Source organism: Microcaecilia unicolor, chromosome 2, assembly GCF_901765095.1.
Source record: "Microcaecilia unicolor chromosome 2, aMicUni1.1, whole genome shotgun sequence".
Classification (NCBI taxonomy): domain Eukaryota; kingdom Metazoa; phylum Chordata; class Amphibia; order Gymnophiona; family Siphonopidae; genus Microcaecilia; species Microcaecilia unicolor.
In genome coordinates this window covers 101,552,131-101,578,482 of record NC_044032.1, presented here as the reverse complement: position 1 = coordinate 101,578,482, position 26,352 = coordinate 101,552,131, and the positions used below count along the sequence as shown (strand labels likewise).

The window sequence follows — 26,352 nt, the reverse complement described above, 5'->3', positions numbered from 1 at the left end:
TAAGCTGCCACTAGGGGGCCACCCCACTCCCATAGATGGCCACTCAACTTCACACAAAGTTCTTAGAGTACTTGAGCTTAAAGTCTGTCCATAGTCATTAATTAAAAATCCTTTTTTGAAGTTCTTAAGCATACAATCTAGGGGAGTATCAATTTGTCTAGACGATTTCCCTCCCATAATGCTTACAGTTACAACACACAAAGAGGGGGGGGGAATTTTTTTGGATTTGCGGTAAGGGGTCCACAGATCCAGAAACAAAATGGTAGACAGACAACAATCGCTTCCTTCCGTTGCTGGCCAATTGAACTCGCGTTAATTGGAAACGCAGCTATAAGAAGTCCGCACTCATTTAGCATTCAGGCATCACACATTCATTCAGTACAGAAAATCCCACCCAACAATTTCAGATTTCTCAGATACAGATAAGCTTAAGCGGTTTCGCTTCTAATCTCCACTAGACTAGAAGGTACTAGGGCCTTCGCTGAGAGTTGATCAGACTCTCCTTCCCCCAATTTTTGAGGGGCTGGTTTACAATTTCCTAGCTAGGACTACAATACAGAATACAGAATACATACCCGGCGAATGTTCTCCAGTCAGTTGGGTGCTGGGATTAATGCAGGATTCAGGATCCCACCGCTGCCACCAAGAATTGTTGCAGGAATTGATGCATGAATTTATGATACTTCAGGAGTCAGACAGCACACCAGAATGAGAGAGAAATCTTCTTTATTTGCCAGCAAACAAAGTAGAACATCAGCATTAAGTCTCTTCTTCTCTTTCTCAGCTCTCTGTGTCTTTGTGGCTTCTGTCTCAGCTGCTTCTCTTCTTATGCTGTCTTCTCCTTCTTCTGTCTTTTCCTTCTGTCCTTCTCTTTCTTCTGAGCTCCTTCTGACGTAAACTGCTTCTTCTCCCACTTAAATACAGTTCTATCTAGCCTAGCCTAGCCCCCTTACTCTCCAATTGGTTAAGGAATAGATTGATTACCTTGCCTCAACCAATCAGCTCTATACAAATATCAGTTACATAGGTTCCAGACATCCTAAACTGACCTATGACCTGGGGGCCCCTCAAGCTAGACATTTGGGCTCCAGAGCTCCTGCATGTTATTATGATTGATTTCTCATCTATAGCTTAACCTGGGTTCACTTAGAGGATAATGGATATTCTTACATTTATTATTCTCATATTCCTAGTACTAACTGCTAACTAAACTCTGGCATTCATTAAAGGGGTCAAGGGCCAGTCTTACTTAATGGCATACATATCAGTTATTACTTTCAAGATCCATTCCTACATTTTACCTATAATTAATCAAGGAGAAGAGAGCTGACTAGTCCTGACCTCTTTCACCTATCAGCTTATACATTGAACCAGCCAGAACTGCAGAATAACTTAAAACACATGTTGGCCTCTTCACTGCAGTCCTTGCTTGACCTCTTAAACAGCAGACAAAGAGTAATACAGAATTTAACAGACATTCTACACAGAAACTAAACTTATTAATTTACACAGAATACAGCATATTCTAAAGTAAGCATCCTTATAAGACACTAGTAAAAAAGGCCCGTTTCTGACACAAATGAAACGGGCGCTAGCAAGGTTTTCCTCGGAGTGTGTATGTTTGGGAGAGTGTATGTGAGAGTGACTGTTTGAGAGTCGGAGTGAAAGTGTGATTGTGTGAGAGAGAGCGTGAGTCTGGGTGTGAGTGTGTTTGTGAGAGAGTGTGTGTGTGAGAATGAGAGTGTGTGCAAGTGTGTATGTGAGACACTGTGAGTGAGAGTGTGTGTGTGTGGGCGAGAGAGAGAGTGTGTGTGAGACACAGATTCTCTGTTTGAGTGAGTGTATGAGACCAAGCGAGTGTGTGAGTGACTGTGTGGCACATAGAGAGTGAATGTGATACAGTGTGAGACAGAGTGTGTGAGAGTGAGAAAGACATTGTATATGAGAGAGAGAGTGTGAGCCGTGCCCTCCCAATCCATGGCCATCTGTCCCCTGCCCCCTCCATTCATCCTTTTCCAGCAATTCCCCTCTGTCCCTGAGCCCTGCCCTCCCAATCCATGGCCATCCATGTTTGTCTGTCACCTGCCCCCTCCATTCATCCCTATCCAGCATTTCCCCTCTCTGCTTGAGGCCTGCCCTGCAATCCATATCCATCCATGCCCATCTGTCCCCTCCATTCATCCCTATGCAGCAATTCCCCTCTCCCTGAGTCCTGCCCTTCCAATCCATGCCCATCCATGCTCCTCTGTCACCTGGCCCCTCCATTTTTCCCTATCCAGCATTTCCCCTCTCTGCCTGAGGCCTGCCCTGCAATCCATATCCATCCATGCCCATCTGTCCCCTCCATTCATCCCTATGCAGCAATTCCCCTCTCCCTGAGTCCTGCCCTTCCAATCCATGCCCATCCATGCTCCTCTGTCAACTGGCCCCTCCATTTTTCCCTATCCAGCATTTCCCCTCTCTGCCTGAGGCCTGCTCTGCAATCCATATCCATCCATGCCCATCTGTCCCCTCCATTCATCCCTATCCAGCAATTTCCCTCTCCCTGAGTCCTGCCCTTCCAATCCATGCCCATCCATGCTCCTCTGTCACTGGCCCCTCCATTTTTCCCTATCCAGCATTTCCCCTCTCTGCCTGAGGCCTGCTCTGTAATCCATATCCATCCATGCCCATCTGTCCCCTCCATTCATCCCTATGCAGCAATTCCCCTCTCCCTGAGTCCTGCCCTTCCAATCCATGCCCATCCATGCTCCTCTGTCAACTGGCCCCTCCATTTTTCCCTATCCAGCATTTCCCCTCTCTGCCTGAGGCCTGCTCTGCAATCCATATCCATCCATGCCCATCTGTCCCCTCCATTCATCCCTATCCAGCAATTCCCCTCTCCCTGAGTCCTGCCCTTCCAATCCATGCCCATCCATGCTCCTCTGTCACCTGGCCCCTCCATTTTTCCCTATCCAGCATTTCCCCTCTCTGCCTGAGGCCTGCTCTGTAATCCATATCCATCCATGCCCATCTGTCCCCTCCATTCATCCCTATCCAGCAATTCCCCTCTCCCTGAGTCCTGCCCTTCCAATCCATGCCCATCCATGCTCCTCTGTCACCTGGCCCCTCCATGTTTCCCTATCCAGCATTTCCCCTCTCTGCCTGAGGCCTGCTCTGTAATCCATATCCATCCATGCCCATCTGTCCCCTCCATTCATCCCTATCCAGCAATTCCCCTCTCCCTGAGTCCTGCCCTTCCAATCCATGCCCATCCATGCTCATCTGTCACCTGGCCCCTCCATTTTTCCCTATCCAGCATTTCCCCTCTCTGCCTGAGGCCTGCTCTGTAATCCATGCTCCTCTGTCCCCTGCCGCCTCCATTCATCCTTTTCCAGCAAGTCCCCTCTCGCCCTTCCATGACCCCCCCCTCGCATCCATGCTACGCTCTCTCCCATGTCCCAGCCTGGCCCGCCCTCTTCTTCCCCCCCCCCCTTCACATCCATGCCTCGCATCCATGCCCCCCCCTCGCATCCATGCCCCCCACCCCTTCGCATCCATGCCTCGCATCCATGCCCCCCCCTCGCATCCATGCCCCCTCCTTCGCATCCATGCCTCGCATCCATGCCTCCCTTTTTTTTTTTTAATTCTTTTTAACTTTACCTCCGTGGCGGTTCGTGCAGCGAAGCGTCAGGGAAGGAGGCGGCGCTCCCGACGTCTAGCTTTCCCTTAGCTGTGTTCCGCCTTGTTTTGAAGGCGGAACACAGCGAAGGGAAGGCTAGACGTCGGGAGCGCCGCCTCCTTCCCTGACGTTTCGCTTCCGGATTTGTTTTGTCGCGAGGGCGGGGCAGAGACGGCTGGCTGGCTGGCTTGAAGGGAGGCTTCACACCACGAATCCCCGAACCCTTCAGCCTCAGCCTGGGAGTGACGTCAGATGGCTTCAAGGCTTCAAGGCTTCAGGCTTCAGGCTTCAAGGCTTCAAGGCTTCAAGGCTTCAGACTTCCGGCTTCAAGCTTCCGGCTTCACAGAACGTTGTCCTGAGAACTTAGGCTTCCGGCTTCAAGCTTCCGGCTTCACAGAACGTTGTCTTCAGAACGTTCACGGTGCGTTTTATTATATTAGATATTCTACATACTTATAATGGTCTCTATATCTATATCTAAGCTATCTCCTTATAACAAAATCTACATATTAAGCACTTCTAAATAGTATTTCAGCCTATTCCTTAAACTACAATATGTCATATGTCTGGCTCATGCCTGCTTGCAAAACTATTCAATATGCCTAATAGTATACAAATGTTGAGCTAGCCTTCATCATTCACAAGGGACAGAGTTTCATTTCTCACTGACCTTTCTAACCTTTTGCTCGGCCAAGCTAGACATTGAAAATAATCTGAACCATCTGGCATTCCTTCACTTTACTTGCAGAGTAAAAAATTGAACTTTTTAAACACCAGACTTTTAATATCATTTCTTTGTCCACTGCCTCAGTTTGACAAGTTCAGTAAAGCTCCAAGGTAGTAACCAAGATTCAGGTTGGCAGCTTAACATGGTTTGGCAGACCAGTTATAGGTGTTCTTTGTTACCAGTTGAGTTGAATTATCTTCTGTCTGCGTAACGTTTTCCTCTGTGAGTTGGCATGTACCCTATGTTGTCGTTTGAGCCTTCAACGTTTGTACCACTGTATTGGAAAATCAAATGAACACAGAGTTAAAAAAAAAAATAACGACTTGTCTTGACAATAGCATGGGGCTCTGTTTTCCATGCTGGTGATACTGACTAATTTTTAGCCTGCAAATGTATTGTGATAATTTGATAGAATTCTTCCCTAATTTTAGTCCTTTGCATGGATGTTTCACAAGTACACTTTTATTGCTATTTTTAATCATTGTGCATGGCAGAGAGAGAAAGGGAAGAGAGCAAAATAATGAAATATACATTTATTATTGTTTTAATAAAGGGGTATAAATTCTTTTTGTAACCTCCGGAGGGCAAACAGTGGAGAAATGATGAATGGCAACTGCCATAAAAGCAGTTATTTGGTGGAGAAGGGTGGGGGAATAATTGTCATGGACCTGTAAAAAAATGTGCTTCAAGCACATAGGAGGAGGAGGATTCATTAATTTCCCAGGGATGTTCATAGACGCTTCTGTACTCAAAGGCATATGTAATTTTTATCATCTGCATATTCCTGCTGCTGCTCCTCTACATATATTTGATTATGATCTATGGGAATTATATTGATTCCTGTGAAAAACTAGAAATGATAGGCAGACCAAGCTCTTTATTTTATCAGGTAACATTACAAACATAATTTTGACACATTTGAATTCTTGTGAAAATTTCCCTTGGAAAAATTATTTTAAAGGACCAATGTAGTTTTTCATACAAGAGATCATGACACTCACCTTTTAAAAAATGTGACCTAACCTAATAGCTAGACTCTCTTCTGCACCATGCACACACTTCTTGAATTCTCATCTAAACCTACCTGTTACTTATGTTCGTATTTCCTTCTCCTTTCTGTCTCTTGCAATGTAACACAGTAAATGATGGCAGATCAAGACTTGCATGGTCCATTCAGTTGTCCCAACAAGGTGGCCGGGGCCACATCTGCCACTCTATGTGGGGCCCTCCTGAAAGGGCATTCCAGTCATCTACCACCCTCCTCTCTGTCAAAAAGTATTTCCTGATGTAACTCTTAGATCTACCTCCATGCAATCTCTATTCATGTTCTCTAATTCTACTGCCCCTACGTCTCTGGTGGAGGTTAGTTTGTAAAAGTCAGATAAGTCTGACCTTGTCAAAATCTGCATACTTTGTACATACCTACATACCCCCCCCCCCCCCCCACAAAGAAAAAGTGGGTCATTTTTATTAACCCAACATAGCTACTAATTATATAAGTTTTCTCCTCGTGGTAAGATCACACATAATGGAGAAATTAAAAGTCATATTTAGTGGTGGTGTTAGACTTGGCTTAAGTATTTATGGTTACCATGTCTCACTTTTCTAAGTATAGTCATCTCATAAAAGGATTTGTTGGGCACATAATATACCCTAGTGATATGCATAGCTGACAGTTTAAGATGTGGCAGCTCAAGAATAGTCTGTGGCAAGAGACATAAAATTCTGCAGTAATATTTAGGAATTTCCGCTGCAGTTTTGTACATTCAGGGCTTCTTTTACAAAGCCGCGCTAGCGATTTCTGAATGGCAAATGAGAGGGAGCCTATAGGAACTGAATGGACTTCCTTTCCTTTGCCACACAGGAATTGCTAACGCGACTTTGTAAAAGAAACCTTTGATAATGTTTTGCAATTTACTTTATAAAATTATCCACTTTCTGACATTTCTTAGGTTCTCAGGTCACTTTTTTTGGGTGGTGGTGGGGGAGGAATGGGGCAGAAGCTGTGAGGACACACAAAAGGATTATAGTGAAGCAACAATGGGGAGGAAATGAAAGAAAGAATTGGGGAGCAGAGAGATTTTAAGCAGGATTAGTAAATTATTGGGAGCTAATTGTCAATATACTTTAGAAAAGTAACATGGTCAAACTTAAAGCCCACCTCTTTACCACTGCTTTTGACTCCTAACCACTGCTCAATTGCCCTATCCTTTCATCCTCACCTCTTTATTCCCTTACCCTTAATTGTTCTGTCTGTCTGCCTGTCTTATCTAGATTGTAAGCTCTTTGAGCAGGGACTGTCTTTTTGTGTATGGTGTACAGCGCTGCGTATGCCTTGTAGCGCTATAGAAATGATAAGTAGTAGTAGATTTTGTATTGCTTGGAGGCATTGAAGTTGAGTGGAGGGAAGGCCTTGGTATAGGAAATTACAGTAGTTGAGTTTGGAAATAACCAAGGAGAGAGCAATAAGATCATATTTCTTATAGTGAAGAAACATTTTGGATGACAGAGTAGATTTGTTAGTGGAAAGAATGATCCTTTTCAAACAATACCCCTAGTATTTTCATTGATTCTGTAAGTGGGAGACAGACATCCTTGATAGTGGGATGGGGAAGGGAGGATCTCCATGAGACAGCAATAGATGCAGACTTCATAGTATTAAATTTTAATTCATTTAATAGTAATCAGTCAGTAATAAGACAGAGCTTGGCAGAGTAACTGGGTTATGAGGTTATCAAAGTGGATATTATCACTCAACAAAACAAGACAAGAAGCTGAGAATAATTGGTATATGATTAAGCCTTGAAAATGCTGTAGTGAGGAATGAGAGACAGGAGGAAGTTGATGTAGCAGTAAAACTTCAGTTTGAATTGAGCCAATATAAAGCAAGAAGGCTTAAAATAAACTGCTTGACTATACGTATAGGAGACAATTCTAGAACTGGGCACATCCATATAAGTGCCCTGAGTCTGCAAGGGAAAAGCTTATTTTTTAATGGAATCTGGACCTCCAGATTCCACTATAGAATATAGCCTGGTACTGGCATGCCTAACATTTAGGTGCCCACAGTTACACTAGCCATAGAGCTGGCATAACTGTGTGTGTGTGTGGGGGGGGGGGGGGGGCTAGATGCAGCAGAGATGCACATAACTTAATATTCTGTAACTGAGCCCCACCTGTGTATTGCCCATGTTCTACCCCTGTGCACATACCCTTGCAAATACACACTGTGCAAGATAAGGGGGTATTTGCAGAATAGCACCTAGGTACCCTTTTAGGATTTATGTGGATATGTACACACACATGCACATAAATGTCTACAATACTAACACGTATGCGCATAACATGTGTGTAAATGCTGGTGCCTAGATATTTTCTGCCAAAATCATTATACCCAAACTAGCCCACTCCTCAAGTCACTTCACTGGCTCCCTGTCTGCTTCCACATACAGTTCAAACTTCTCTTACTGACCTTTAAATGCATCCATTCTGCAGCCCCCCCCCCCCCCCCATTACCTCTCCACTCTCATCTGTCCCTACATTCCTCTCTGTGAACTCCGCTCACTGGACAAATCTCTCTTGTTGTCCCCCTTCTCCTTCACTACTAACTTCAGACTTCGTTCCTTTTCCCTCGCGGCACCTTATGCCTGGCATAGGCTTCCTGATCCTGCACGTCTAGCTCCATCTCTACCTGTTTTCAAATCTATGCTTAAAACCCACCTTTTCACCACTGCTTTTAGCTCCTAGCTACTACTCAATTGCCTCCCCCCTTGTTCCTTCTACCCAGTACTTCCCTCGCCCTTAATTGTCTTGTCTGTCTGTGTTTTTAGATTGTAAGCTCTATTGAGCAGGGACTGTCTCTCTGTGTCAGGTGTTCAGTGCTGCTTGCGTCTGATAGCGCTAAACAAATGCTAATAATAATAATAGATATTAGAATTGCCTTTGTTGAGGTTGAAAATCAATATTATAGCTGTTGGCAGTTTCCAAGTATATTCAGTGCTACTGAATACATGTGTTTGTTAAATGCCATGACTGGTGTTTAAAGAAATCCACTGACCACTCTTAAATCACTTGTGTGGAGCTACAGTGGCACTTAGGGGGCCCTTTAACTAGGGCCTGTAGGTGCCTACACGTGTTTAAAGCGCGTCAGTTTGGAACTGCCTCCTGGCTACAGCGTGCCCCGGGCGGTAATTCCAATTTTTACACGTGTCTGATACGCACAGCAAAATTTTTTTTTAAATTTTCTACCATATGGTTCTAACCGGGCAGTAATCAGCAGTGTATGCCCGGTTAATGCATGAGACCGTACCGCTAAGTCAATGGGTGGTGGATTTGGTGGATCACCTGCCGTGTTCTTTTCTGACTTCTAAACTTGGACAGTGCTTGGTCATGGCCCAGCTTTGACTATCTGGGGATAATGCTGCTGACACATAAAAAAAAAAAAAATGATTACCGCCACTGACTTAAAGCTCTGTTTACTAAGTTGTGATAGCGTTTTTAGTGCGCGCTGTGTAGACGCCCGTAGGAATATTTATGGGCATTTGCACATTTAGCATGCGCTAAGGGGCCCTTTTACAAAGGCGTGGTAGGCTCTACGTGTGTGCAGCGTGCACCAAAATGAGACTACTGCCAGGCTAGCGTGCACCCCTGGCAGTAATTTCAGATTTGGCATGCGCCCATACTGCTGGGACAAATTATTTTTAAAATCCCTACTGCACGTGCGTTTCTGGCGTTAATCGGCAGTTGGCATGTGCCGACTGGTCACCATGCGTGTAGCACATGGGCCCTTACTGCTTGACCAATAGGGTGGCATTAAGGGCTCAATTGTACCGCAGGCCCTTTTCCCAGCCCATTGAAAAAAGCCCCTTTTCCCCCAGACGTAGTAAAACTGCCCCACAACCCACACTACTGCAGGTATGTCATTCCATGTCAAGTGGTCTGGTGGTCCCTGCGCGACCATCACGGATTTCGATGAAATTTTCTGTGAACATTCATACATGTCCCCAATGAACATTGGTATAGTTTTACATTCGCCGATGCAATACTTGCTGAGATTGTTCACAGAAAATTTCATCGAAATCCGTGATGGTCAGGCAGTGCACTTCTCTGAAATCAGACCACTTGACATGCCACGGCTTAGTAAAGTCGCTAGCACGCCTCTACTGTTGCTTAGTAAACAGGGTCCTTAAGATCTACTCTGTAATTCTTACCACAGGCATAGTACAGAATCATATACTTATGAATTCACACAAACAGATAAGCCCTACACAATGTAAACAAGCGTTATATTCCTCTCAGCCTCTGCATTTTAAATGGGGGAAAGGGAAAAGGGAGAATGGGGACTTGATATACCGCCTTTCTGAGGTTTTTGCAACTACATTCGAAGCGGTTTACATATATTCAGGTACTTATTTTGTACCAGGGGCAATGGAGGGTTAAGTGACTTGTCCAGAGTCACAAGAAGCTGCAGTGGGAATCGAACTCAGTTCCCCAGGATCAAAGTCCACTGCCCTGACCACTAGGCTACTCCTCTACTTCAAACAGGGCATGTGAAGATTTTAATCACTGCAGTTAATACAAAACATTTGTCTGCAAATTTTTCTGACTCTTGAAGTGGGGTGAATTGTATTTGAAAGATGAAAGCACTTCAATATCTACACGTTATTTCTGGTACAAGGTACATTTACAGATATTTTCCTTTGATCTGATCACTCGGTTCATTAAACAAGCTTGACTAGCACAATGAAGTGATGACAATACTGTGTCTTTATGATGTCTGGTTTAGTTTTAATAAATGTAAGATATTAAAGACGACTCAGGAGGCTGGTTTCACAATAGATTTATAAAATGTAGTTTTAATCAATTATAGCTTTAATCAAACATACTTTTCTTAAAGGACAAAAGAACAAGTGCTGTTAGGGATAACACATTTTAAGTTTGGTGTATTTCATTTTGATATGTATTTTATGTTCATATTCACTATGATTGTTATAATCATTATCATTTTTGTTTTTATTATTATCAGTGTGTCTTATAACGCATCATTACAGTGGTCAATTTATATCAGTAGAGTTCTTATGAGATTTATGTTATTTATATTTCTCATGACATTGTTTCTCTTCTTTATTGATATTCTCCCTTATTTATGTATTGTTTATTGTTTTTATTTATAGACTCCTGATGTAGGTCACCAGGCCAAAACACGTTGTGTCGAGTCATTATCACAAAAAATATTTATTAATCTGAGTCATTATTACAATAAATATTTATTAGTCTTTTTTAAGTATATATAAATAAATATAGTTTGTTGGTTTTTAACTCTAATCCTGTTCTTTGGATAAGCCTGTTTCACATTCCCACTCTTTGCATTTATTCTCTATCCCGTGGGATCTATTGAGTTCTCCACGTTTGTGGATTCTCTTTAGACTTTAGTTTTATGACAGTCACATTTTTAAACATCTTTCTGGGTTTTATTTTTTCAACTTATTAACTGCTCTTACTTTCTTTTCAGTATATCTGCAGAGATTTGATTGGGCAGGAGAGAAAAAGCTGGCTTTTTGAGATAAATACGCTCGTCTGACTTAAATAATTTCAACATGAAAAAGAACACGTTTACTTTGTATAGCAGGAGTAAAAGTGTAAGTAGCAAAGATTTTTTTTAATCCTTCTTTTCTTTTTGTTTTGTTTTTTTAGTTTTGTCATTTCTAGTGCTTTTTTTTAGTTTTGTCATTTCTAGTGCTTTTTGTACCAAAATTCATGCTTCCTTTCATTTTATTTATATATATTTAGTTAAATGCTTATGAAAAGAATCTCATTGACATCTATGTCCCATAATATAAACAAACAAACAAATGATATGATAGTATGACATTTAAACTTCTTCTGCCATAGCTGATAGTAAATGACTGTGGACAATGCAGGATGGATAAACAGTAGGGGGCTCATTATCGAAAGAGGAAAACATCTAAAAAGTGACATAAAGCAGCATTTGGACATTTTTCTCACAGAAAGTCCAAATCTTTATTTTCAAAACCTATTTTAAAGATTTTTTTCTGTGCTGTTCACCTGTAGTGCATCCAAATCTCAAGAGGGCTTCTTGGGGGTGAGATTTGGGCGTTCCTAAGACTTGGTTGTGTTCCAGCCATTATGGAACAAAACTCCTACATCCCAGTGGCTTGATTTTCAACGTTTTTCACTTGGATTATTATTTTTTTTTTAAATGGTAAAAAGCACAAAACCTTGTTTGAAATGGCATTTTTGAAAAAAAAAAAAAAAAAGATAGACGCTTTCCTTTTTTTTGGAAATGATCTTTCCTATTTGGATTTTGGATGTTTTGTGCAAAACATCCAAAGTCAGACTTAGACGTCGTCTTGAAAATGCCTCTCCACTTCTCAGTGCTTTGCTGAATATGTGTTGTATTTTGTTCACTGGATTGGCTGCTGTCGTGGACAGGATGCTGGGCTCGATGGACCCTTGGTCTTTTCCCAGTGTGGCATTACTTATGTACTTATGTCCAGGACTAAAACTAAGACATTTCGAGTTAGACCTGTTTTATAACGGATAAGGCACAAAATGCTGCCTTAAATGACCAGATAACCACTGGAGGGGATCAGAGATGACCTCCCCTTACTCACCAAGTGGTCACTGACCCCCTTCCACCCCCAAAAAATGTGATTTAAAAACATTACTTACCAGTCTCTGTCAGCCTCTGATGTTATACTAATGTCCATTACTGCAACGTGCAGATCCCTGGAGTAGTCAAGTGGTGGGTGCAGTGCCCCCTTCATAGTGGTGTACAGTTGGGGGTGGTGGGTTTTGGTGGTGGTGGGGCTCCACAGAAAAGATCAGGAAGCAGCAGTGAGATGTGTACCTGGAGTATTTATTTGACGTTCACTGCAGTGCCCTTTAGGGTGCCCCATTGATCTCCTGGGATGTCTGGGAGGCCAGGCTACTAAAAATGCTGGCACCACCTCCTCCTCCTCCTCCTCCTCCTACTACTACTTAACATTTCTAAAGCGCTACCAGGGTTACGCAGCACTGTGCAAAACATCCAAAGTCAGACTTAGACGTCGCCTTGAAAATGCCTCTCCACTTCTCAGTGCTTTGCTGAATACATGTTGTATTTTGTTCACTCTTTCCTTACTTAGGTCCCCTTTTACCAAACTGCAGTAAAAGGAGCCGAGACCCCCTTTTATCACAGCGGCTAAAAGGCTGGAGTTTTTTTTTTTCAAAAAGAAATGACTGTGCGGTAAGTGAACCACTTACCAAGCAGCCATTTCCATAGGGAGCCCTTACCACCACCTGTTTAGGTGATGGTAAGGAGTCCCGCACTAACCCAACAGTAACCGATAGGTAAGCCCTGGCACTACAGAAATGCAAAATATTTAGTGCCGGACATGGCTCAGGCTGGGGGTGAGAACTACCACCGGCCCATTGCCATGTGCTAACCCTTTAGTAAAAGGGCTCCATAGAAAGGCTGAAACTAGTAGAAATTCAGCCACCACTATGCTGGTTAGTTGAAAGTGTATTTTACTGTATAGCCTAGTTCAGGGCCTTAAACACTGTCAAATGTAAATGTTGTAGTGCTAATACCATAGTTTATCCCATGTTTTAATGACCTCTGTAAATCATTTAGGTATTCCTATTCATTTTTTGAATAGGCAAAATACTCAGACGTTTTTTTTTTTAGAGAATCTGCAAACTTGCATAATCTAATAGATGTTCATTGGCTATGCCAAAATTTATTCAAACTCTTATTCGTGGGAGAAGAAATGTCAACATTGTCTTCATCTTTGTTTAATATTTTACTTCAGTCTTTGGGTCAGGCTCTTGAGCAATTGAAAATACCATTCTACATATATGCTGATGACATTACTTTGTTACTACCGATCTCTTGTGATTGGTCTTCCACTTTGGATAGCCTGACTGGTTCTATTGGGTTATTAATAATCATCTGAAACTAAACCTTGAGAGAACCCAACTTATCATACATTATTCAAGCTCAACTACATAATATTTCACTACCGTTTTGAAATTTCTGTTATAACACTTTATATTTCGAATTACTATGTAAGCCGCATTGAGCCTGCATTGTGTGGGAAAGCGCGGGGTACAAATGTAATAAATAAAAACAAATCTTTTATGGTTATGACCTTCAAGATCCAATTTTCCACAAAGTTTTCTGATTTATGTAGATTCTTTTGTTTTTGAGAAATCTTCACGAATTTTGGAAGTTGAAGTTGATAGTTTAATGATATTCTCATGTTATGTTAAACAGTTAGTCCAGAAATCATTTTATATACCATGCAGAAGTTGAGAGCAGTATTTTTTGGTTATGCAGAATTTAGATTGTTGGTCCAAGCGCTAATCTTATCCAGAGTGGATTACTGTAACATTGCATTTGTGAGTTGTTTAAAAATGTTAGTGAATAGAATTCAGTTGCTGCAAAACACTGCAATGCGATTGATGTTTTCGGTTTCTAGGTTTGAGTTGGCTGCTCCACTTTTGGAGAAATTACATTGGCTTCCATTTGAAGCTAGGGCTCAGTTTAAGCTCTATACTTGTATTCATAAGATACTAAATGGCCTAGCACCTTTTTACCTTGTTGACTTGGCTGGTGTGCTTCATTTTAAGTCTGTATGTGATACGAATAATTTGATGTTACTGCATTTTCATCTGTTAAACATCTTAAATAGAAATCTATATTTAATTATTCTCTGTATTATCAAGCCGCTGCACTGTGGCACCTGTTACCTTTGGAAATTTGTATTGTTTCTAACTACTTGGCATTTCATAAATATTTAAAAACTTAGTTATTTGATAAATTTTTCTGAGCCAACTGATGTATTTTTTTGTTAAGTTAATAAAATGTATTTTCTTGGATGGTTGTGGTGCAGCTTTTTTTTTTCTTTTTGTAATCCGCATTCAACTGTTCTGGTGTTTGTCTGGGCGGTTGTATCGCAAACTGAAAGTTATCTGAAGCAGGTGGTTCGACAATTGTGTCAATTTTCCTCTGATGTTGTTACCAAGTCTAGATTATGGAATCAAGAATTGCCTCTTTACAGCTGACTAATGCTTTAGCGATAAAGAACAGCATGGTCTTCCATCATAAGACTGAAGCTATGGAAAATTCAGCAAGGGCTAGGAAACTTAGGTTCCTGAATTTCTCTAATACTCTTTTGTTATCTGCGGAAGTACTTTAAGTAAATATTTTAAGGAAGTTCTGTTTAATTCTGAACAAATTTCTTTTGTAAATTACTATTTACCAACTCGGAAATTCTTAGTTCCAGAGCAAAAGGATTTGGCCCCTTTCACTCCCTCAGTGAGTGCAGATCTTACCACCTTTCTGGAGGATTCAACAGATAATATTCAATCCCGGGCCACCCTCTTGGTAGTTTTTTCTAATGAAGGTGATAAAGCAGCAGTTATGAAGGTCTATTTCAAGAATAAGAGTAAGATTTTTGGAGGAAATCCTATGCAAATTTTTCCAGACATTTCTTGAGCTGCGTAGCTAACCAGGAAGGCCCTTTTGGCCTTGTGGTCTCGGGTTGTGATCAAGGTGCTTCTTTTTTCTTCAAAATTCCCCTGTAAGTGCTTAGTCACATAGAGGGCATATCAATATATATTTTGTGATTCTTTGCAACTGGAAACGTCTTTATCAGGAATTGATGACTATGCTCATTTTCAAAGCACTTAGCCTTCCAAAGTTCCATAGGTTTCTATGGAACTTTGGAAGGCTAAGTGCTTTGAAAATATGCACACTAGGGTTGTGATTTGATTAATGGGGAGATAATTTGTTAAAAGGTCTATAATTGGATAGTATAGCCTTCTTTTTCTTATAGGTTTATGTGTGTTTATTTTTTTTTCTCTTCCCTTAATACGGGCTTGATAGGGTTAAGTGACTTGCCCAGAGTCACAAGATGCTGCAGTGGGAAATAAAGTTTTTTTTTAAAACTTTGTTTTTATGAAAGAAACTTGAATACCTCATAGAAAATGACAGAAGATACGCAAGGCAAAGATTTCGTTCCTGATACAAACACCACAGAACCTGTGTGATCTTAGATTTTACATTCCTCTCCGTATGTTCCGTACTTTCTTGAATTCTATTCGTATTCTCTTCTGTCTGCTCTTCTCCAGAGTAATACAGTACATCCCACATCCCTGTCCTATGCTAGCACTTAGATGAATACATTGCCTGTCATGGTTTATTGTTAAATTTTAATTTAATGGTTCTGTACTTTTTCATATCGTGGGTGCTGTTTCAATGTGGATTTCAGTTGTACTGTAACAAGACTTTTTTTTTTTCTGGTCACAGTTGTGTTTCTATTGAAAAAGCTAACCATTTGGAAAAAGCAGTAAGAGATAATTATGTAGAGAAGCAGCCAATTTAGATGCCATTTTAAACATATATTACCTTGCAGCTTCATTTTACTGACAAAATATTTAGATGATTATTTATAAATTGTTGCTGTTCCATGAATGCATATTGTCAAGTAGGCTAGCTTAAATTTACACAATATAAACGGAGGTAAAATAGCCCTCCTTTAATGATCCTGTTTAAAATCTCAGTTCTTCAATTTGAGGAAGTTTAAAATAAAACCTGCTGTCCACTGTGAACTATGCATATTTTTAAGTACATGCAACAAGCAGAGGTTCAGTTTTAGATCAATCAAAATAATTGCTAAATTGTTTTTGAAATTCTTTAAATATCTGGCTTGGTAATCATCTGAACTATCAGGAGTGGCCAGATTCACAAGGTCACTAATGACTTTGATCTGATTGGTTCATGCATTATGCATGATGTCATTTACGGCATAATAGATAATGGACCAATCAAATCTAGAGACCACTGTACTAAAGTGCATTAATATCAGATGGAAATGCACATGAATTAATTCACATTATTGGCTCTTGTTAATGACATGCAAACAAATTTTGCATTGATTTACTAACATTAACACAGTAAAATGGAGTGTGTGTATGTATATATAGATATATATATATATATATATAAATTTTTTTTTTTGCATTAATGAGTCTGTGCTCACTTTTGTATGTTTTCATTCCTACTGTCTAAGGGGACCTTTTAATAAGCTGTGTAAGTGACTACACGTGTGCAATGTACATCAGTTTGGAATTACTGCCAGGCTACCGTGTGGCCCAGGTGGTAATTTCATTTTTTAAGCGTGTCCACTATGCGCACCGGAAAATAATTTTTATTTTCCATTGCATAGCACTAACTGAGCAACAAAAAGGCATTCTACGCGCGTAAACCATTATCCAGTTACCGTGTGAGACCTTACCACTAAGTCAATGGGTATCGGTAATGTCTCAGACCCAGAATGGATGCACGCCAATTTTCTTTTTGCCGCACGTCCGTTTTGTCCAAAATTTTTAAAAAAGGCATTTTGTTTACAGGTGCACTGAAAAATGGACCCGTGCACGTCCAAAACACGCACCTACACTACCATTTTTCAGTGCACCTTAGTAAAAGAACCCCTCTATGCTAATAGTCAATGAGATGTTTTCTGTCTCATGACCTCAGCATAAGGTTTGGTGATAACTCTCCTAAGCTAATTAAAGTACCTTAAAATGCTGCTAATGCATATAAACTGTGCCTGTTAACACACAATAAAACTACTGTTGGTGTAGAATGATCCCTGTCAGATAAAGTCATTTTTCTCAGTACATGAAGATCATACTGGGATTCTCAATTAAGTATATAGATAAATTATCTTACCATATTTTCTCTTGAAATATTTATCTGTTACAGTAATTCGTTAGAAAATGGTTCAAGACAAGAAAATGATTAATGTCAAATGCATATTATATCTAATAGAAATAAAAATGAGCATAACGTGTTAATATTTGCTTGCTTATGCCATCCTTGCCTTCACCCCTTCTCCCCATACATGCACTGTTTCTTGTTAACAAAGGAAAAGGGGACCCAAAGGGGACCTTTTTTTGCCACTGAGCTCTTGACAGGATTTTTTCCTCTCAATATGTTGAAGTAAAATCTGCCCTTCAGCAGTATGTGGAGGACAGACATAGTGGTTGAAATATTGGACCATGATTCAGGAGAAGGTCCTTTTAAGATATTCTGTTGCCTCACATTCTGCATGAGTTGGGCCTGGTTAAAAATTAGGAATCATGATGGAAGCCAAATTAATTATGGAAAAAAATCATATTAGAAGCAATTCTAAAGGTTACTTTCCACATGTATTGCATCTAGCAACTACACCTGTAGCTAGATCAGTTGGATTGAACAGCACTAGTGCAGGCACAGAAAATATTGTGCCTGGGCGATTGCAGCAGTCTTTTCTGTGGCTTGACAGTTTGTTGTTCCTCCACAATGCCACAATCTTGCATGAAGGCTAGCTGCAAGTTTTTGGTAATGTTAACTCCTGTGCCAAAGTCCTTACATTAGTTGTTCATATTTTAAAATGTTACTCTTGCTTTAAACATATACAACGGAGAGGGTCAGAGTACGCAGCAAAAGCAATCGAGAAAACAGTACAAAGGGCTTTCAAGAATGGAACAAGAATGGACTTTATTAACCAAGCAACACTCAATTCAGAGCTTATTGCACAAAGAATAAAGACTTTGTATAATAAGAATGCACTCTCAAAATCGGAGAAAGAGTTTTTTTTTTTGTTACATTTGTACCCCGCGCTTTCCCACTCATGGCAGGCTCAATGCGGCTTACATGGGGCAATGGAGGGTTAAGTGACTTGCCCAGAGTCACAAGGAGCTGCCTGTGCCTGAAGTGGGAATCGAACTCAGTTCCTCAGTTCCCCAGGACCAAAGTCCACCACCCTAACCACTAGGCCACTCCTCCACTTCTGATGCGGAGCAGAACGCCAGGAAAAGGTGCCAATATTTTGGGTTGGTTTACGCCAAAACACAGCCTATGTCAGGTCATTAATAAAGTCCCCTTGTTCCATTCTTGAAAGCCCTTTGTATTTTTTTTTTCTGGATTACTCTTACTTTAAAAGTAAGAGTCGATTTGGCATGCGCTACCCAAGCGGAATCCCTACCAAAGCTTAGTAAAAGGGCCCCTAAATTAGGTGGTAGCATTTACATGGTGATAGCATGCATAGATGACTAGAAGTTAAATGCTTATGTGTCTATGTATCTATATCTATATCTATATCTATATATATATACTGAAATTGTGCTTAAGCACTATTCTTTAAATGGGTGCATTTCTTACAGAGTGCATATTTGACAACTGAATGGACAGAATCTGGGTTGAGTGTGGGCAGGTCTCATTATTTGCATAACTTATAAAATATTATAAGTTCCTAGAATATACTATAACATAATGCATAGCCACGGGCTCTTATAATTTCAGTGTAGTCTGACAATACAGTCATGGTAATCTAGCATAGGAGTGTCAAACTTACTTCAGTGTTGGGCCATCCTGGAAAAAAACATCTGGACGGGAAGGGGATAATGGTGTAGTGTTTCCATTATATTTGCATATTATGTAAAGTTTTGTTTTACTTGATAAACAGGCATTCTTCTGTGTCCAGTTCATTTATTTGGTTTGTTGATGGGAGAAGGGGACCTTAGTGATCAATGCTGGGAAGGAAAGAGGGGGATAGAAAATAAGGAACATGAAGGGTAGAAAATAAGGGGCCAGAAGAATTTCAGGATAGAGAAATGAAATGAAGAAGGGATCTGGCAGGAGAGGCAGAGTGTAGGCATTGGGGGAGGGGGTAATGGAGGTGCTAAGAAAGGGGAGGATAATGGGAATCAAGGAGCAAAGATGGTAGAGGGAAGGAGAACGAGATCATAGATAAAGAGAGAGGAACCAGAATCCTCTCATTCACTTTCTATCTCTGATTGCTGTACTCTCTAATCCACTACCTTGCTGATCCCCTCACTCTGTGCCTGCTCCCTACTTAAATCTCATAAGAACATAAGTGTTGCTCAGTATCCTGTTTCCAATCCAGGTCGCAAGTACCTGGCAAGATCCCAAAAGAGTAAAACAGATTTTATGCTAATTATCCTAGAAATAAGCAGTGGATTTTCCCAAGTCCATCTTAATGGCTTATGGACATTTAGGAAATTATCCAAACCTTTTTTAAACTCTGCTAAACTAACTGCTTTTACCACATTCCCTGGCAACAAATTCCAGAGTTTAATTACATGTTTAGTGAAGAAATACTTTCTCCAGTTTGTTTTAAATGTATTACTTAGTAGCTTCTTTGCGTGCCCCCTAGTCCTAATATTTTTAAAAGAGTAAACAAGCGATTTACATCTACCTGTTCCACTCCACTTTTATAGACCTCTATCATATCTCCCCTTAGCTGTCTCTTCTTCAAGATGAAGAGCCCTAGCCACTTTATTTATTTATTTATTTATTTTTTTGTTACATTTGTACCCCGCGCTTTCCCACTCATGGCAGGTTCAATGCGGCTTACATGGGGCAATGGAGGGTTAAGTGACTTGCTCAGAGTCACAAGGAGCTCTGAGGTGGGAATCAAACTCAGTTCCTCAGTTCCCCAGGACCAAAGTCCACCACCCTAACCACTAGGCCACTCCTTCATGATGGGGAAGTCATCCTATCCTATTTATCATTTTTGTGACCCTTCTCTGTATCTTTTCTAATTCTGCTATATCTTTTTTCAAAGATGCAGTGACGAGACTTGCACACAATAGTCAAGGTGCGGTCAAAGGCATTATAACAGTCTCATTTTTGTTTTCCATTCCTTTCCTAATAATTTCTAACATTCTATTTGCTTTCATAGCCACCGCTGCACATTGATGCAAATGGTTTCAATGATGATATCTAGACCTTTTCCTGGGCGGTAGCTCCTAATGTGGAATTTTGCATCGCATAGCTGTAGTGTGGGTTCCTCTTTCCGACATGCATTTTATGCCCAGTCTTCTAGCCTTGCAAAGTCATCTTGCAATTTCTCACCAACTGCTTATGCTTTAATACCATTGATTAATTTTGTGTTATGTGCAAAATTGATCATTTTTTGCCATGCGCCAGGCCCCTTTTTACCGCAGAGGGTGAAAATAGCCAAAAATGAAACGGCTGTGCGGTAAGTTCATATTGTCGTGTGGCCATTTTGATGAGGAAGCCATTGAGGTGGCAGTAAGGGCTGCCTGATTACCGCCAGGTAACCCCCTGCAGAAATATTTTTCAAATATTTCCTCTAGCGCCAGAAATGGCGTGCACTGGGGGTGGAACTACCACTGGTACCTGCATTGGGCTGGTGGTAGTTCTGGGTTGCCATGCGGCAACTCTTTAGTAAAAGGGGCCCCTTACTGAGATCCAAAGGGTCCAATATTCAGCCAGTGGCAATCAACGTTTTGTTGACTGCTGCCAGTGGTAAACCTGGAAATTCAATGCTGGGCCATTTCCGGGCACTGGCATTGAATTTCTGGGTTTGCAGAGCAGGCTAATGCTTTGCTGGTTTAGTGTGACATTCAGTACTTCACTGGCTATGCAATATAGCATAAAGATAGGACTGACTTAAGTGCTTAAGTGCCCACTCTGCCCCTGGAACTCGTCCAAAATAGCTGGTTTTCATTTTGGTGCTAACCGATTATTATCAGCAGCATTAACCAGTTAGTCCTGAACAGATGATTTAACCAGCCAGTAGCTGTTTTTGGCCAGTTAAATCGCATTGAGGGGCCTTTTACAAAGTCGTAGGAGGGCCTATGCTCATACAGTGTGTACCAAATTGGCACTACTGCCCAGCTAGCACGTGATCCGGGCGGTAATTCCGAATTTGGCATGTGCCAAATCCTGTGGTAGAAAATAATTTTCTATTTTCTACTGCGGGCCGCTTACCCAGCGGTAAACAGCAGTTGGCATGTGCTGCATGCTTACCGCATGGATAACATGTGAGAACTTACCGCTAGGCCAGTGGGTGGCAGTAAGGTCTCAGGTCGAAAATGGATGTGTGCTGGTTTCAATTTTAGTACACATCCATTTTCTGGCCCCTTAAACAAAAGGTCCTTTTTCCTAGGTACAGTTTTAAAAAAAAATGGCCCAGCGAGCAACCAAAAGATGCGCTCGCACTACCAAAGGCCACTTTTTATCGCCGGTTAGTAAAAGGACCCCTGAATATCAACCTGAAAATTCATAGTGAGGCTTTTACTGTATATGGGGTAACTATTGCTATATTCCCTCCTGAATTATTTTCAGGCTATGCTGAAATGTTGTTGAAACAAAAGGCTTTGTTGCACAAATTTCTGGGTAGTGCCTTTGGGAAAGCAACTCGTGTACAATGAGTATCAGCCACTTTCAGATAGATTCCATTTAAAGCAGCATCAACAGTGCAAAGATTTTGTTCATCACTTCTAGCTAAGAAGTTTGGTTGAAGTGTTTGGATATGTGGAAATAAGAGTCAACAAAAAATTGTAGGTGACATCTTTTTATGGAGTAACTTAATACATCTGCGACTAAAAAACAAAAAAATACTAAACACAGTGGGGCAAATATTCAGACCGTGGGAGGTAGCCAGGCTGCCTCCTGTGGTCAGTGCTGAGGCCAGATACTAAATACCGGTCCATTTCCAGTGACAGGCATTGAATATCTGGTTCATTTTTGGTTGGCTCCAACCAGTGGCGTAGGAAGGGGGGGGGGGCGGGGGGGCGGTCCGCCCCGGGTGCAAGCCGCTGGGGGGTGTCAGCTCCACGCTGGTGCACTGCCCTCTCTGCCCTGGAACAGGTTACTTCCTGTTCCGGGACAGAGAGAGCAGTGAACCAGCGCGGAGCCGACACACCCCAGCAACGTGCAGTTGGGGCGGATCGGCCCTCCCGCCCGTCCCTCGCCGCAAGTATGCGCTCCGGGGGGGAGGGGTGCGCTCCAGGGGGGGTGTGCTCCAGCGGGTGGAGACGCCGTGCTACACCCGGGGGGGGGGGGGGTGCACAGCGGCGACCCGCCCCGGGTGTCAGCTCCCCTCGCTACAGCTCTGGCTCCAACTTAACCAGCCAACTTAACCAGCCAAACCAATATTCAGCACTGGCTGGTTAAGTTGGAACCAAAGATATTCCACCCATTGATGTAGCCATATTTGGCTGCCAAATATAGCTGACCAGATGCTGAATATCAGTGCTGACTAGCTATATCACATGTCTTAGCCGATTAACCGGCTAGCCACTAACCCCTAGATTCTATATAGCATGCCTAGAGATACGTGCCGAAATCCGAAGCGTATTCTATAACAGTGTGCAAAACTTAATTGGCTTAACCAGCTAATCAGCGTTGATAACAGCTCTTAACAATCAATGAGCACTAACTGGCAACAATTAGTTACGCGTACAACTCGCGGAAAGCATTCTGTAATGCAGTGCGCCTAAGTTCTAACGTGCAGGCAAAAGGGGCATGGTTATGGGTGGGGAAATGGTTGTTTCATTGGCAGTCCAAAATTTATGCGCATAGTTATAGAATATGGCACAGTGTGCCTAAATCTACATGCCAGGATTTACGCCACATTTTCGTTGTGTAAATGAAGGTGCATAGTTTTAGGTTCCACTTATGGAATATACTTAGTCGACATTGATTTCCGTGCCAATTTTTTAGACGCCATATATAAAATCTCTTCCTAAGAGCTAACAGCCGAGAAACCGGCTAGCTCACAGTGGCCAGTTGAATGGTTTTGAATATCTGGGAGTGGGGGGAGTGAATTAGGAAAAACATGGCCTGCTTATTTTTTTTTCTCTTTGTTATGGAGGTTGAGCTCTAAAGGAACAAAAGTGTGTGATCCTGGCAGAATTTCTTACATACTTTCAGGCTTTGTCTAGTGAAAATAGAAAATACAGATTTGGCAAAATATGCCTTTTATTGCATTTCATGCTTCAGTGATCACTGAGAATAATGCCTTGCATCTGCATGCAGTCCCAGTTTGCTTTTGTTTTACATAAAATCAATCCAGATAATTGTAATGTTTTTGTAAGACTGGCAGCAATGACATTAGATGTTCTATATTTACTTACAGAATAGCTACAACATGGCAGGAACAGAGCACATTTTCTTGCACTCCCTACCTCATGTCCCAGCCTCTCCCTGGATGAGAGGATAACTTCACTCCATATTCCCATTCAATTTCATTCATTTTGATTTAGATAGCATATTTTTAATACTAATAAAATCTACTAAGAAATGAAAGCCTATGTCTTAGTAAATTTGATCGTGATATTCAGTGAGGGCTGATACCTTCAGGGTGAAGCAAAAAAAAAAAAACCTCCTATAGTTTTGTGCTGTTTTCTCAGCAACTGCTTGGAATTTTAATGTGAATTTTTACAGCTTTATTTGTTGTTACTACTTACCTTCATGTGCCAAGCGGAATGTGATTATCTTTAAACACAGCAAAGTTATCAACTTTTTAGTGTGACCACTCAGTGATTTTCACACTTTCAATAATTTTAGCACTATAGAACTAACGTTATTTGAAAAAAAAAAAAGGGACTACCAGCTTACTGTTAATGATGTCACAGTGATTTGTATTTGAGAATATGATAATTTACAGATAATTTCTTTTAAAAGCATTTCAGTTCAGAACTGCAATCATGGTCAAGGTGTCACAGCGGACAAAATTAGAATCCAGACACTGTGTGAACAAAATTTTGGAGCAAAGGCAATAGAAGCTGTGTGTCATCTGAAGACTGGAAGCTCAGCACTGGGAAGAAAATTTGTCGACATGACTGCAAAATTCTGACACGTTAATTGTTTTGTTTGACTGACATTATTTTGCTGTGTTTTAGCTTAAGCATTTTTAACATGCAAACTTTGCTAGCTAGTAACGCTAAAATGCCAGAAACATCAATATAGCACAAGATGATTAAATGTTGTTTAAAAATATGTAAATATGATGACTAGAGCATTACTTACTTTTGCCTCACCCTGTATATTAGATACTAAAGTTAGGAGCCTATATTCATTAAGTACAGGCATCTAAAATAATTATTTGAATATAGGCATCTAACTTAACTTTAGGTACCTTTAAATTAAAATGAGACCTAATGACACCTATTTTAGATGTCTAGTATTAGAAATTAGTGCTGAACTCTTATCTTCAACCCCCTAGTTCCTATCCCTTTGAGGACACCTATATTTAGGAGCTAGCAAATTTTTAAATGTGAAAATCTAGGTACCTAACTCTTAGAATTCTTATAATATAGATCACAATACAAACAACAATATACTCAGCATCATGTAATGATGTCACTGCTAGCATACAGTCCTTCTTCCAAATCAATGCCAATGTCCTTTAAAATACAAATGAATTAAATATCTAGCTTTTATACTAAAACAAGGCCTCTTAAGGCAAGCAGATGTTCAATGACCATCAGGCTTTAGTAAATACACAAGTTTAGAATAATCAGATCTTCAATGTTCATCTAAAACCAAAGTGTCAGCTTTTGAAAGTCTGTTCCATACCGTAGTGTAAGGAGTTCCTAAAAGTTTCCTGTCCCTTAACAATAGAATGTCTGCTCATATCTATGAGGTTAGAAAGGAGGTGTGTGTTAGAATTTAGATATTCTCCACTGGGATTGGTTTTGATCAGGATCTTAGAGTCTATATAAGAGAGAAGTCCACATGGTTTCTTGTTATTTCTCTTCTTTCTTTTCTCTTTCAATAGAAAGGTAACTGGGCCTAAAGGGTAGAATTCCAAGGCTTCCAGGATTTGGGATATTTTCGATAAGGGAGGGAGAGCCCGACTACATTGTGGTTATGGTTTTGGTTTTGGCACTGAAATCAGCCCAAAATCAGGGTTTGAGTTTCAGCTGAAAATTTAAGTGCATTTTTGGCTGAAGCTAAACCTCCCTTCCATCTTCCCCTGCCCCCTGTGCGCACTCTAACCAGCTCCTCACTCCCCTCATGATCACTCTCCACTATCTACCACCCACCACCTGAAGGCCTTCCTTAGGCATACCTTTAAACCTCCTGATGGTCTAGTGGGTCTTCAGGGCAAGAGTGATCCCCAGTTGCTTTTGTCCCTAAGGGATCCACAGCCAAAATGGCTGCCAAGACAGCCCATGACAGCCTTGCTAAACTGCTGCAGGACGTTCTCGTGGCCATCTTAGGATTGGATGCAGCATAAGCAGGAGCAATCTACAGTCTCGTGAGGCTGCAGCGGGAAGTCCTGGCAGACAATTTGGCTGTGGAACCAGTGAGGGCAAGATGGACTGGGGATCGCTCTTGTCGTGAAGAACCACTAGACCACCAAGAGGTTTAAAGGAAGGCCTGAGGAGGGTCTTCAGGTGGTGGCTGATGAGAGGGAAGGCGGGGGGGGGGGGGCATCAAGAGTGATCAGGGGGGATGATAGAGGGTGTTTTTGGTCAACCTCTAAAATAAGGGTCCTTAAAGAGAAAGGGAAGACCAGAGCTGGTAGGTGGGAAAAAGGAGTTAGTCCAATGCTCCTTTATGTAGAAATACTAAATGAAAACTTTCCCTAAACACCTTAAAGTTCATTTGCTGAAGTGGACTGCCATACGTGTGAAGCTGCTAAAGATGTACTTTTTAGATGAAACACCAGTAGAAACTCATCTCTAACTGTGCAGTAGATGTATCCCAGTTCTTCAAATGGGGAAAATCTGCATTTGATAAAGCAATTGGAATTTGTAGTCTTTTTGTGGGTTTAGTGACTTCCACCCCCAAGATATTTCCTGCCAACTAAAAAAAAAGATTTAAATCAATTAAGGACTAAGCCATTCCGCCCAGTAGATTGAAGTCTGTTGATCAATATAGTATGATCAACTGTACTGAAGGCTGCAGATATGTCCAAGCATAGGCGGTCGGTGGCCCAACTGTTTGGGGAGGCTAAAGGGGGTGGGGTTATGGGTTGGACCCGGGGTGGAGCTTACATCCATGATTGTCTGACAACACACAGAAAAAAAGTGTAAAAATAAAATAGTCACAATACCTTTTATGTATCATATGTCAAAGAATAAAGTGGTTGCTCAAAGCATATACTAACCACAATCGCTCAACTGCAAA

The 26,352-nt window shown here is 41.2% G+C and overlaps 1 long non-coding RNA gene across 2 annotated transcripts in view; it reads left to right on the top strand.

The window, feature by feature from the left end:
• LOC115462269 overlaps positions 1-24,177 on the top strand; it is a 373,244-nt gene extending 349,067 nt beyond the window's left edge. For both annotated transcript variants that reach the window (XR_003940799.1, XR_003940798.1), the window contains 2 exons: positions 10,900-11,026; positions 23,899-24,177. This is a non-coding gene — a long non-coding RNA (uncharacterized LOC115462269). The remainder of the gene's footprint in view (positions 1-10,899; positions 11,027-23,898) is intronic.
• The last annotated feature ends 2,175 nt before the right edge of the window (positions 24,178-26,352 follow it).